At 33.5% G+C, this 15,987-nt stretch overlaps 1 pseudogene; it reads right to left on the reverse strand.

Moving 5' to 3' along the window:
* LOC145002969 (aminoaldehyde dehydrogenase BADH-like) lies at positions 1-5,547 on the reverse strand (annotated as a pseudogene).
* Between the last annotated feature and the right edge of the window lie 10,440 nt (positions 5,548-15,987).

Below are 15,987 nucleotides of genomic sequence, written 5' to 3' on the forward strand. Positions count from 1 at the left end.
TTAACTTGATGAAAAAACAGAGAATATGATGGTGGTCTGTAGATTTATCATATGTATCTGTAGAACACAAAAAATCATCAAAAAAAAACACAAAAGAAGCCAAATAAAGCAATTCTAAAATCAAACTAACCATGACAATCTTTAAGTCATCATCAAAACTCCATAAGACATCTTATGTTAACCCTCACTCCCAAAGCACCTTAGTAGATTTCTCTACAGTAGTTTTCAATTTTTATAAGAAAACTTAGCAAATCTTGAAGGCTATTAATTATATAAAAAATTAATTGCAACTTTTTGTACTAACGATCAACATTTTTTAGAATTAGGTGAAACAATCCTTACTATAGAGATAAACAAATAGAAATATGAGTTGCATTTTGAGGAACATTAGAATTCATGAAAAAAATACTTTTTAAATATGTAAATTTAATAAAAAGATCAAGCACTTACCTTGATCCACCAATCCTAATGAGATCAATATACGTTGTCAGAAACTACATGCTACAAATTTGAGACCGCATGCAGCAAATTGATACCACTTGACCATATAAGAACCTGAAACTGAACGAGAAATTGAGTCGACAACAAATTTTATCAAAATAGTGAAATAAGTTCGATAACTTTTCATAAATAATTGACAGTTTAATGGAATGGTTAGATGTAGAAGAGCATGAAATGGACTTCTCTTTTTCATAACAAATGAATATTTTGCTCTATTTTGGTTATGTTTTACTGTGAACCTGTATTATCAAATATCAAGAATTGATGTTGATATTTTACAACTATAAGAATGTCATAATTTGAAATAGTAGTAGAAGTTTACCTTCTTCTTGTGGTGACACCTTGTTATTTGCAATGCATACTTATTTCAAAAACCCCATCCCTGATTTCACATTTGTGCAGAAGCACATCTGCAATACAAACATTTGGACATATGTTGATTTAACATTTCAAGGCCTATAAAATAGACTCAACAGTAAACAATTTTCATATAAGTATAAAAATATTGCAATAAAGCTTAAAATTAGAATCCATACATGTGACCCTCAAAGTAAAAGTATATTCCAATTTACCTGGAATAACTTTCAATTAAGTCTCTTGTTGGAGAAAATATGTGTACTTACATCTTCCAAACACCTAGAAGCCCAAAAAAACCACTTGTTAATGGTTTGTAGCATCTAGTCAACACCGTGGGGAGAAGGTTTTGTAGTGAAGTGTCTCCGCTTCCCATGGTCTGTTGATTTCATGAATTGCAGCTAAGCTCAGATCGATTGAATATTATTTCAATTTGATCACTAAAATATTATAAACGTCGAATATAACCAAAAAAACATATAACAGTGATTGAAAACATCAAATTGTAACAATAACCAAAATGGAAAAGCAATAGCAAAGTCTTTTCAAGCCATTCAATGCCTTCAACTTCATAAACAATAGATAATCCTAGATTTTGTACCTTTTTTTATTGCTTCTTCTTCTGTTCTAGATGATTGTACACGTAAAACACATCCAAAAATTTCCTCTCCAAATTTGCATGGATGTGGTGACATCACTGATTATTGTTGCCTCAATGTAAAATCCGCTTTTTAAATGCTGAAATATTTATATAATATGTAAGTTTCGAATTTAAAAATTAATTTCAGATGACAATAGAAAGTCTTAAGTTTTACCTCGGGACGTTTTCCTCCAAATGAATTGGTTGCACATTCACTTTTGGCAGTGTCAACAAATTTTAATCTTTTTGTAACAAATATTGAGAAATTCTTATTTGGATAATTTATTATTATTATTATTATTATTATTATTATTATTTTATATATATATATATATATATATATATATATATATATATATATATATATATATATATATTTCTACATGTGCATCACTAACAACAGGTCCAAGCCTACAACCTTCTTCTAATGGATATGAAATCTTGATATTTTTAGCCCATTTCACAAGCTTCTCTAAAAACTCCTTAGCAATACTTTCCTGAAACATGAATATAATTATATAGTTAATTAAATGGTAATTATAATTTGAATAATCGTTAATTACTACAGACTTACATGCACTATGTGACAACCCTATATTTTTCCAAAGCAATGTAACACTCAAAAGTCTAATACAATGAAACTATTTGGAATCAACGGAATTAACCTCAAAAATAAAATGTTCAAAATCTAACGTTGGGATGCATCAAATGATAGATATCGTGCCAAGGTTTCCAAAAACATAAAGAACATTCAAAACTGAGTTATAATGAAAAGATTTTGACTACTCAAATATTCACGACACACCCGGTAAGACATTATTAAACGTAAAATGAGAAAATTCAATAAAATGCATTTTAGCCTTAAGTATCTAAACAAAAGTCGTAGATTACGTTAAACGGTGAACATGCATAAAAAGAACGCCCAAATTGGACCTCGTATGAAGAAGTTACGAATTTTCAAAGTTTCGTAACAGTAGTAAAGAGCTAAAAACTCGAATTGAAGATCAAACGATATTTAGCTAACGCAACCTAAATGAAAGTTGAAGGTCTCCACAATAGGAGTAAGATAATAAAAAGACAAATGAAAACAGATGTCGGATAAGGAAGTCATGCATTTTTAACGGACTTTAGCAGTCCTGGCCTATTAAAAACATAGCATTAAAAATAAATTCAAAACTAGCCGACGGAGTCTAAATGAACGTCGTAGAGCGTAATCTCACCTACGCGTAGATATAAAGAATGCGAAAAACGGAGCCCGTACGCGAAAGTTACGAAATTTAGAAAATTAAAGCTGGGATTACGCCCAACGTACTTCAAGAGTATGCCCAGCGTACTCAGGTGCAGGGTCGAGTCCCATCGGCTGCAAGCTCTACGTCTAGCTAGACCCGAGTTGTAAGCCATGACGCAAAGTTACGCCCAGCGTAACTGAAGTACGCCCAGCGTACTCCGGTGGTACGCCCAGTGTACTCGCGCCCTCAACCCTATAAATAGAAAGCATGGACTCTGGATTTTTGGCACCTTTTCTCAAACCCTCACTCACTCTCACACACTTGTAAGCACCAGAGGCCATCCCGACACCCTCGGTTCCACGCTCGAGCCCCCGACAAAGGTTCTACGCTACCGAGATCCCCGAGAAGCTCGAAGATGCAACTTTCCGCAGTCGAAGTTCTGCCCGACTTTAGCCCCACACTCTTCAAACCGAACAAGTGAGTTCATACCCCTACTTTTCAAGTCTTTTCATGTTTTAGGGGGGACTACAAGTACAATACAAGAAAACGTATCGTTATAAATACAACATCTATCCTACTTTACGTATAAGGTTTAGTATTTTACCAAGTTATTTTCATCAAATGGAACATACTTTCTGAAAAACTATAATGGGTATAGTTTGCGAGTTATTCATACATTCTTACGTATACATATTGAAAAACGAAATGCTTTCATCTAAAGTAAAACAAAGACTTTCTTATCATGAATCTGTTTATACTAAGTGATGTGAGATATTCAACTTCAACGTACTTTCTAGTATGCATTTCAAGTCATGTATTATAAACCATAATCTATTGGAGGGAGAGCGTGATACTTGTGTATGGATCTATACGGGATTGACAACCCTGCACCTAAACTGTTAGCTACAGTTAGACCAGCAGGTCTGGGGTGAAAAATGTCATAACACTACAACACCTGAAGAATGTTGTTATAGGCATTCTGTGTTGATAGTATGGTTATAAAACTCACACAAATGAATAAAAAGAAACTTGATTTACGAGACTCATAAATGCATTTAGTATTTAATTTATTTTGAGCACAAGATTTATCTTTATCATTTAAGTACGAAAGATACTAATGCCCTCCAACTTTGGGAACTTTTCAAAACTATATGTGGAAAATATTGGATTTCCTGGAAACTACATTCATTTACTTTCTTCCAAAATGACATACTTTTCAATACAAAAACTCTTATGAACTCACAAACTTTATTGTTAACACTTTTTCGAAACCACTTGTATTTCTCAGGGAATCGGTAATACATGTAACGACCAGCTTTTGAAGAAGGAACGCTATGACATTTATTATCAAACATTTTAAACCATCTTATTGTAATATTCTTTTGGAAGCACGTATAATGCAACAATGAACGTTTTTATTATATATATGATGGTTGTGTTACTTTCTTTACGATATTCAATTGTTATGGTACTACGTGAAGTCATCCACCCCCGAATGTTTCCGCCATTCTGGTTTGGGGGTGTGACACACTATGAGTCGAAAGTTGCCCAGCTGAATTGTCCATTTGTCCAAAAGCAACCAAACAGTGTCCACTCAACAACTGTTTCAACAAAAAAACCAAAAACTTATTATAAATCATATATATATATATATATATATATATATATATATATATATATATATTAAAAAATTACCTTTATCAATATCAACGTCATCAAACACAACTATTGGACTCTTTCCACCAAGCTCAAGTGTAACAGGCTGCCAACAAAAAAAAAGCACAAGGATTATCTATATAAGCCCTGTTAATTTTTCCTTTCTAAAACAAAATTTGATTTACTTTTTTTTTTTGTTATTGATAGGAGTGGATTACCTTAACATTTTGAGCTGTTGCAATCATAATCTTGCTTTATGTCGCACTGCTTCCAGTAAATGCAATCTATTTTAAGAAGAAAGGTGAGTTTGGATTTATAAGAAAGGTGAAGGGTAGAGTATAAAATGCAATGGGAATATGGGATTTGGACCTTATCAACATCAGGGTGAGAAGCCAAAGGGGCACCTGCTTCGGGACCTAATCTAGTTGTGATATTGTGAATACCAGGAGGGAGATCTACCTCCTTACATATTTCACCTAATTCTAGCCAAGTCCTAGAATTGAATACATGAATGGAATGGAATACAGAAAAATTAAAGACAGAGTGGAAGAAGTGGTTGAATCGGAGGAAGACAACAATTTAGGGGGTGTTTGGATTAGATTTTTAGCTTATTGCTTATAGCTTATTTGTGGTGGGAATAAGCAATAAGCAATAAGCATGGGGAGGAATGCTTATTAAAATTAGCTTATTTAGCCTAATAAGCTGGATTTTATCCAAACACTTAAATTAGCTTATTGTGAGAATAAGCAATAAGCACCTCTTTTTTTCCTATCCAAACACCCCCTTAGGTTTTTTTTCCTGTGTAATCTGGAATGGGAAATCCAAGGCCAAAGGTCACCCCTGTACTCTCCGGCGACCAGCACCACCGCTGCAGCTACCATCGATGTGATTAGTCGGTCGCTCATATCAAGAACCGTGAGTAGCTGTAGAAGAGATGGTGGAAGAAGGAACGGTGGGAGGAGAAAGGTAAGAATCGCATTGAATCGATGTAGAAGAAAAAATAAGCGGTGAGAATTGAAAGGATGAAGGAGAAAAAAGCGGTGGGAAGCTATAATGTCTGATTAAACAATGTTGCTTCCTAAACCTGCTGATGAAGCCAAAGATTAGAGCCGACATCTCTGACTGGACGCCACCGCTACCCTCTTCCATGGTGACCACCATCTCCATCGTTAGATAGATACAGACACAGAAAAAAATAGATAAGTGGTAGGTAACGCGGTGTTGGTGATACTAATCCCATTGAAATCGGGTTACAGTGACGATGGAGAAAACCCACCAGAACATAAATGGGGATAGAGTGATGAAGCGCTGGCGATGATATGTATGAGTACATAAAGAATTGATGGGCGGTGGAGAAGGATCTGGACGAAGGATGAAGATGCAGATGAAGCGGTCTACCGTTGATGAAACCAATGCGGTAGAATAACATAACACGTGTGTGGAACTGACTATAGGGGTAAATTGTATCTTTACAAAAGAAGTGGGCTAATTCTGTCAAATTGTTAGGAACTTCACTGTTCCTAACTTTCATTTCTTTTATATATATACTAGGTGTGAGACTCGTGTGATACACAGATTGATTAAAAAAAATATCAAGTTGTAATCAGTTCTGGTAGGATTCGTTTACAACATAACAAAAATTAAAGAAATAAGTTAATAAGATGTTAAATATAATATATTATAACAATATTTATCATATTTCAATGAGATAAATTAAAGAAATAAGTTAATAAGATGTTAAAGATAATATATCATAACAAAAATTAGATTTTTTGTATAGAATTCATCGTTGAGAGAAGAAATAACATATAAAAAGGGAGATGTAGTGACTATAGTTACCAAAAATACCCGTTAATTTTGTTCCTAATTTAATTTTTTTTTTGAACCGGCAAATCTAATCTACTCCTAAACTAACAATACCTATTCCATCTATGTCAACGACGAGACTTGAACCATCGACCTCAAAGAGAAAGAACACCACCTGATACCACTGGACTACAAGCCCTTTGATTATTCCTATTTTAATGACATTAAAACATGAGGAATTTTAATTTTAGAAAGTGATTATTAAAATTAATATCCATTTAATACCATACATGAAATTTAATAAAATCTAAACACCATAAAATCACATGTGGATATAATTTAACTTAAAATTACCAAAAAATGTTATGTGACAAAATGCATGAGAAGATGACAAATTGCAAAAATTATCTTCATCTATTAGAGTATATATATATATATATATATATATATATATATATATATATATATATATATATATATATATATATATATATATATATATATATATATATATATATTAGTAATAGAATAATCGATTGTTATAATCTTTTTAGCTGTTATTATTATATGACACCTTTGAAAATTATTAGGTGGTCAAAGAATTAGTTGTAATAAAAAAAATTGAAAACCAGCATTTATAAATATTGTATTATCTGAAATGGTTATCATCAATAATCAATTGTTTGATCTTTCTTGATAAAGTTTTAATTATTTAGATTATCAATAGATAAAATAAAAAAAAATGAATTTATACATTATTAAATTATGCTAAACTCATAATTTCCACGATTAAAAAGAAATATGTTATTGATAATTTAAAATGGTAATGAAAAATCAACAATTTAAAAATTCTATTAAATTATAAAGATATAAATGATTAGTTAAAATTAATATATACATAATTTGAATATCCGATATACGTTTTATATATGTAGACATTTAATAAAATTATGATTTTAAACAATGCAATCTAAATTTGAATATGATGTAAAAAAACTCGATAAATCATGAAAATGATATTGTTATACGAAAAATGAAATATAACACTAGTGTAATAAACATATATAAACACAACACAATAAATTATAAATTAAAATATGTGCTATATTTATATATCAACTATTTAACATGTTTTTTAATCAACCTATATAAAAGTAATTCTTTACAAATTTATCATTAATGATTACGATATTTATAATTAAAAAATAACATTTAGACTGAATATGCTATCATTGATCATAAATTGACACATAATTACTTTTATACATATTGAATAAAAGACATTAAATATTAGATAATGAAGATTGTGGAATTAGACTGCCCTCCAGAGAAATCACATAACAAAGCACTTGCAGAAAAACCAATAAATAATAATTAAAATGAAAAAAAAAATCAACTGCAATTACATATGAGATATCCTTGCACTTACTCGTCTACCTTGTTTTCCCACAGGCACCTGCAAGTCCCCCTTCTTTGTCAAATATCTATGATAAGCTTCAATAAATACGAATAGAAAATTTATAGAACTAAAAAAATACGATACGTTTGTTTATATTAAATATAATATAAAAATAAGTAATATAACTTGTATGTTTTTTTTTTTTCCTGAAATGAAGCCCATTTACCCCTCCGGGTATTGCATGTGCAATCTAGAGACACAAAGCTAACCTTTTGGTAATAGGCTCAATAAAATAGTATCGATTTTTATAATCGGTTCAACTAAAACCGAACCGCGGGTTTCATATGGGTTTTAAAAAAATTGAAAACCGATTTTTTTTCTAGCTTTTTAAAATGAAGAAAACCGGTTGTTTAACAAAATTTCGTTTCACCTGAAAAAACTGAACCGATTATAACATAAACCAATTTTTCTATAACCAAGTTTTCAAATAAATTGTTTTTATTGTATTATAGCATTACCCTTTGAAAGAACAATATTTGAATGAGAAAAAATAATAATTAAAAAGAAATATATTTTTTTTTCTAATTAAAGTATTGCACTTTGAAAGTACAATGTTATAATTGGGTGGATGTTTTCAAAATAAACCCAATGATGGTGTTGTACTTTCAAAGTACAATGCTTTAATGAAAAAAAAAACTAAAATAGTAGGACAAATCCTTCTATTAATTCAATGCAGCGAATATTTAACGTAACTCTAGCATAGTGATCGGATGGTTACGAAGAGTTGGTCTATCAGTTGATCTCATTTTCCACCGGTTGATCGAAGGGTCTCATAGATCCACCGAAATGTGTTGTTCGTTCGTTGGAAAATAGAATAAAAATCATAAATTTAACAGAGTATGCAGAGTATGTATGTTAGAAATAAATCATTAAAATGTTTAAAAAATAGTGTACTTAAAATGTTTAAAAAATAGTGGATGTTGAATATATATATATATATATATATATATATATATATATATATATATATATATATATATATATATATATATATATATATATATAAAGTAGAATTCTTTTTTGCAAAGGGCCTATGAGGAAGGGGTAAGAATTTATAGGCAATGCTAAAATATTTAATATGACTTAAAGCAAATATCATTCTATATGTAAGACTTGAATATACCTATCAGTGTCACATATCAAAATTAAACCCATATTACCCTAAAAACACTAATTTTAATTTTATAGTCACACACAAAGACATATAACATTGTAGTTTAAAAGTGATACTTAAATAAGAAAAAATTAATAAGGAATATACTTACTTTTTTCCTAGTTAAAATATTATACTTTAAAAGTACAATGCTATATTTAGGTAGATGTTCTCAAAGTATACCCAATTATATCATTGTAATTTGTAGGTGTGACGATTTAAGAAAAAAACTAAAAAAATAGTAAAAAAACTACAACAATTAGACAATATTTTAAAGTAGTCACTGAAATTGAGTATCATTCTCCTTTATTCCCAATATGAAAATATACAACTATATATAAAAATACACCGAAGGCCAAGTAGGCGGAGACTAGCAAATACACAACACTAAAATACAAATACATTGGCTAAGATATTCGTTAACATCCCCCCACAGTTTGAACGGTAGTAGGAAAGACATTTAAACTGAATCGAAAATTGTAAAAGAGTATGGACGGAAGACCCTTAGTGAAGATATATGTGTATTGTGATGAAGAAGGAACGTGAAGAACCCTAATATCACCGGTTGCAACTTTATCTCTATTAAAATGAATATCAATCTCGAAGCGTTTTGTGTGTTGATGTTGGAATGGTTTTGAAGACATATATACGATGCTGATGTTATCACCATACACAATAGTGGCCTTGGATGGGGGACAATGGAGCTCTCTAAGGAGGTTACATATTTATGAAGTCTGTGCAACAACATTCGTGACTCCTTTGTATATGCCTAAGCGTTGGATCAAGATATGACACCTTGTTGTTTGGATGACCAAGAAACAAGATTATTGTTGGATTAGTGTCTAAGTCCATAACTATATTTGGTATGTACTTGACTCGATTGCAGCATGGTCCTTTTGAGTTGCCTTCACCAAAGCAACTTGACTGGATGAATAATAGAGAAAGAGGTTATTATGGTTTATTAATATATTATATAAATAATATATTAAAAGAGAAATCATATTGGTTAATTAATATTGGTCAAGAATTAATTAGGAAATTAATTTTGTGGTCAAAAGATATTAATTGAACCTAGGAGACTAGAATTGTAGTTATAAGATAATTGGATTTTGGGCTGAGGATCCATAAGGAAGAAGTGGACGAAATTAAAGGAGGGAAACCCACCTTGAAATCGTCCAAGGCCTTGTTCTGGAAGGTTCCTTTAGATTGCTTAAGGCCTAAGCTATCCAATTAGGATTTTGACTGAAACACTAGCAGCTCAACTATCTATAGGGACCCTAGGCATCATATTTTTGGCTACCCTAATCCTAGAAGGATTGCTAAAGCTGAAAATCACCTCCCTCCTCTCTCTCTTACATTCTTCCAATTGATTTGGTGTTTATGATCGATTAGAGGTGTAACATCCAGAATAAAAAGGTATGTCATGAACCCCCTTAAAGTTATTGTTGCATTTTGATCCCTTAGTACGCTGGGCGTACTTAGGAGTATGCTTAGCGTAGTAGGGCCTTTTATGGTCGCGGGTGTTTGGAGGTACGCTGGGCGTACGTGCCAGGGACCAGAAAACCCTAATAGCAGACTTGAGGCCTATATAAACGACTTTAAGCCCTTGGGACTAAACCCTGGAGAGCCTCCACTATCCTTGAACGTCATTTAACTGCTGGAAGCTTTGAGGAACCATTTGTGAGCTCTTAAGGTGTGCTTTTGTGATCTCTAGTGTCCATTTCAAAGAGAGGAGTTGGTCAAGCAAGCTTGGATCAAGAGGGAGCTTCAAGATCTTGCATCATTATCATATTTCAGAGATTTTAGAGGTAAAAAACTTGCACCTTTCCTTTTTGCTCTTTAGTTTTAGCTAGGGTTTTTGTAGTTGGTTCTCTTGATGGATTTTGGGCCTCATTTGTTGGCTAGAACGTCCCCATTCGTTAATAAGGTCAGATCTGGGGTCCTTAAACAATTTGAGGGTATAAAAATAGGATCTTGGTGGAAGTATTAACCTTGTGCATGAATGAGAGGCTTGGGAAAGGTCTTAATGATGACTTTGGGGGCTTAATGGACATGCAAAGGCATAAAGTTAGCAACCTTATGCCCTAGGAGGTATTAACGGACTCAGATCTAGATTTTGGTCGTAAAAGAATGAAGTAATAAGAACTTAATGGAGAAAGTGCTTAACTGAGACTTACACCGAGCGTACTCCAAGTACGCTACGCGTAACCCTTGAAGCCCGGTACGCTGCGCGTACCTGGAGCGTATGTTGGGCGTACGCGGGACAGTTTGGGTCGATCTTATTTTGGGCTCTCAAACTTTTGGGCCTCTTTTGGGTTTTGGGCCTGTTTGGATTCTAAGGGTAAAGCCTTTCATCAATGACTTATTAAGTGAGCCTTTTGGGCCAAGGGGCCCCATTAAGGACATTGGACTTAAATCTTGGCCCCATTTGCAATGTAAGGGTGATTGGGCCTTTGGGGTTAGGGTTTAAAGGTTGGGCCTTCCCTTGGGATAATTTATGGACCAATCATTGATGATATTATTATTGTTATTATCCAGTTTGGGAGGTTTCAGGTCATTGAGAGTGCAATATTCATATTCTTCGGGTAAAGGTGAGTCTTCTCACCATACCCATGGGTCTACGACACCAAGGTCGACCCATTATGTGTTATGATATATGTAATTACTCTGCACCTTGTTATGTATTATGATTGTATTTTTGCATGAAGACCTCGGGGGGAGCCCGTGGCCTTGGGTGTAAGACCATGAAAGGTAGCCCATGGCAGTCCAAGTAAAGAGCATGTGGGGTTGCCCATGACCTTGGGTGTAAGACCATGTGGGGTAGCTCATGGCAGTCCAAGTAAAGACCATGCGGGGTAGCCCATGACATTCTTGCTAATTCTTTGTATACGTGACCTATATGACTTGTACTTGTGTTTACGTATGTGTGGTGTGGTATGCTCTAGGGAACTCACTAATCATTTCGCTTACAGGTTGTTGATTTGTTTCAGGTACATCGAAGCCGAAAGGCAAGGCCAAGGCTTGATGGCGTGACGTTCACTCTATCTATCTATATCTTTGTTCCCCGATATGTTGGGCACCCACTCTGATATTTTATATATAATGTAAAAGACAATGTTTTTAACTAAACGTGTGCTTTATGGATTTCATGACATTATATTATTTAAATTAAATGAAATTTTTCGTCGTAACATCAGGCTGTTACAAGAGGTATTACATTTCTGATACTAAGCTCTCAAAATCAAGGATCTTCATACTAAAATTGAAGCTAATCATCTAGACTTGGTTTAGTTATTAATTTCAAATTTTGTTTGCTATATTAGGGTTCATAAGCTTTGGATCATTTGCATGTACAATTAGAGAAACCTAGATCCAAAGCTTTAAGGTTTGCATGTGCACCATAGGATTGATGTAATGCTCAAAACTCATTAATGGTATCAAAGCCTAGGCTATTTTATATTGTATTTGATGCATTGTTTGATCATTCACTGCTTGTAATATCGAATTTTCTGCACTCTGACAGCTGAACTCGTTGAGTCACCTGATGAACTCGACGAGTCCAGTTAGTAACTCGGTGAGTTGGAGAGTCAGAGAGCAGATCTTTCGGGATTTTGACCTATTTTTTATTGGGATAATTACCAAAAATGTTTTTGATTGATAAAATCTGATTTTTATTAGATATATATGATTATCCTTATCAAAATAGAAGATAATTGTCAATTAATAAGATAATTATTGCCTTTTATGATAATTGGAATTATTTGAATTATATGATTGAATTATCTTGCCATGAAATTGAATTAGATCAAATTTTGATAATCACTAATTAATTGTTTAATTAAATTATTTGTAATTTGATCTAGAAAGTTTGGAAAAGTTTCAAAACCCTCAAGTTTTGGAATTTAAATTTTTGATTAAAAGTTTAATTTTGAAATATTTAAATTCTAAACCCTAGAATTTTACAAGTTTAAAATTCAACCCGTATACTATTATAGTATTACAAGATTAATAATATATATATGTATAAGATTAAGTTAGTCTTACCGTTAGTAGGCCTCATTCATGAAACTGATCTATAAGGGGGGTATAAAGTTGTTGCCTATAAAATGGCAGTTTACTGGGTATCCAGTCTCACCCACCGCTTCCTTGATTGGTGGAGGGTCGTTAACCGAACGGGTATGATAAAGCAACTAATTCCTCATTAAAAGTATAATGATAAAGTAACTAAATGCTTTTATAAAATTCCCAATACTTTAGGAAAAATGTGAAAATGATGCTATTCATGAAATTACACTTTGCACCCTTACCAAGTCGTTAGGGGAGTGTGCGTGGATAACCGACACAATAATTTGAGACTAGCAAAGGTGGCAAAGGGTAGCTTGATGTTTATCATAGATCAATGGAGCGTGTGTGGTTAACCGGCACATTGATTAGGTGATTTGTAACATCGAGCGTACGAAGTACATTTGCATGGTTATTTACACCTTGTTTGTGATCCTTGGTATCCCAGTCACAATCTTGAAGGGCATATCGAGATTTAAACGTGCCATTAAATGTTCAATGAATCTCAAAAGAATCTAGTAATTTCAATTCATTTAAAACTTAAAACTCTTTTCATTTTTTGATGGTGGAAATTAGTGAATCATCATTCACTTACCTTTAAATTATTTGCATTATAGATTACAACATCCCTTTGGGTCCTAGCCCTAATTTCTTATTTGGGTGTTTAATTGGGGATTCTTATCTAATCAAAGTTTCTCTCTTTTTCTATTAAGATGTCTAATTCAAAGAACAACGCTTCTAGCTCAACCCTCGCTAGCTCATTCTCACTCATGAATTTGTGTGGGAGGGTGATTTTTTACGGGACCAATTTCAATGATTGGATTCGAAATATCCGCATGGTCACCTGCTATAAGGAAAAGGAGTATGTTCTCGATAAGGAGCTAAAGGAGGTGACACCAACACTGCTACTCCCGAAGAGATTGTTGCGTTTGAAGCTCATGAGCAAGATGCTACGAAAGTTCATTGCATCATGCTCGCGACAATGACTGCTGAGCTCCAGAAGTCCTACGAGGACTACTATCCCTACGAGATGAATCAAGATTTGATGGATAGGTACCATCAAAGCGCAAGGTAGGAAAGGTACGAGTTTATAGCTTCGATGATCACTACCAAAATGAAGGATGGAGAGCCCATCACGACCCACCTGCAGAAAACGTAGAGGTATGTGGACTGCTTGCTGAAGTTAAATGTTAACTTCAATGAGGAGCTGGTCATATATATCATTCTACACTCCTCACCTCCTTGTTACAACCAATTCCGCATGACCTACCGCACGAACAAGGAGGAGGTCACTCTAAGCAAGCTTCAAGGCATGCTAAGGACTGCTGAGAGTAGTCTGAAAGACAAATCTGCTGCATCAACTCCTCCTGCTATCGCCCTCGTCTTGGCTATTGGGCAAAGGAGGGGTAAGAAGAGGAAGGCTCCTTCTAAGAGCCACCATAAGGGAAAGTCACATGATAGTACCTCTTCAAGTGGAACCAAGTCTGGTCCCACTACACCCTTCTCCAACCTTAAGGATGCAGAGTGCTACTACTTCCATGAGAAAGAGCATTGGAAACGAAGCTGCCTGAAGTACTTGCAAGATATCAAGGATAGGAAGATAAAGTCGTCCTTCTTAGGTATTTATACTATTCATTCTAACAACTCAACGCATGCTATGTCTTGGGTCCTTGATACATGATATGGTTTTCACATTTTTTCTGATTTGCAGGGCCTAAGAAGAAGTAGGGATGTGGAGCATGGGAATATAAACTTGATCATGGGGAATAGGAAAGTGTCGCCTGTCACCAAGATTGGAGTTTACTCTTTAGTGCTTAGTGGTGGGTTCGGTTTAGATTTGAATAATTGTTGTTACTCGTCAGAAATGACATGAAACATTATTTATTTTCATGGTTTATATAAATAAGGTTTTAGATTTTCATTTGATAATGAAAATGGTTCTATTAATGCTTTCTTTAATGGTTCTTTCTATTTTGAAGCATTGCCTTGTAATGGAATATATGAAACTATTATGGTTGCAGACAACTTAGGAAATGATGAGTTGCATATCGATTCTTCTAATAGTTTGAATAAGGCATGCTTGTGGAATCTGTCACACCCCCAAACCAAGGATGGCGGAAACGTCCGGCGGTGGAGGACTTCATGTATAGTATCATAACCACAATTTCAATAGTAATTTAAGCAAACACAACCAACATATATATAATTGAAAAAGTTACATCACTCTTATGAATTACATGTTTCAAAATCAATTACAATATGTTGACAAAATATGAAAAGTTTGACGCCTTAACGTCCCATCCTCAAAAGCACTTGATTACCTGTTTAGTGATTTCCTGAGAATACAAGTTGTTTGAAAAGTGTCAACACAAAGGTTGGCGAGTTCATAAGTTTTTACTATAAAATTTAATAGAAGTCTTTCTCATGTAAATGTCGCGTTTGTTTTAGAAAAATCCGATATTTTCCTTAAAATCCGTATAATGTAGCCTTATGACCAAAGACCAAAATGTATAAGAAATCATTCTTACTTAGTAGAAATGTCATGAGTTTGAATTGATATAAAAAGTGAATTTAAATCAACCTAAAACCTACTTAGGTTTTATGAAATCCCGTAAACTTTATGAATTGTTATCTCCCTATGTGAGTCGCTATAATCATACTATGACTATGTGAACCTGCCACGACGTTTCTCATGCGTCGCGAAAATAAAATGACATTTGTCACCCGTAGATCTGCAGGTCCCACTGTAGCTAGCAGCAAGGTGTGGAGTGTCAAACCAAATATAGATCTATATACAAGTATCACGTTCTCCCTCCAGGAGACTCTGATTATAACTACCAGGAATTATATTCCGCACTCGGACGTACGGAAAGAGAGAATGTCTCACAATTTAGGGTAACAAGTTTACGTATAATGTGTGTGAGTGTAACCTTTTTCTATATGAATGTACTCTTTTAGTACGAGTGTGTTATGCAATATATCATAAACTATACCTATTATAGTTTATCTAAAACGATTGTAATATGTAAGAACTCATTTATGGAAATGTATTAGTGTTATGAATTTATTAAACTATACTTTTTATAATTTAATATACGTGTTCTAAAATGAATGAATAATATTTATT

The sequence above is a fragment of the Lactuca saligna genome, chromosome 6 (assembly GCF_052625555.1).
Source record: "Lactuca saligna cultivar CGN05327 chromosome 6, ASM5262555v1, whole genome shotgun sequence".
Lineage (NCBI taxonomy): Eukaryota > Viridiplantae > Streptophyta > Magnoliopsida > Asterales > Asteraceae > Lactuca > Lactuca saligna.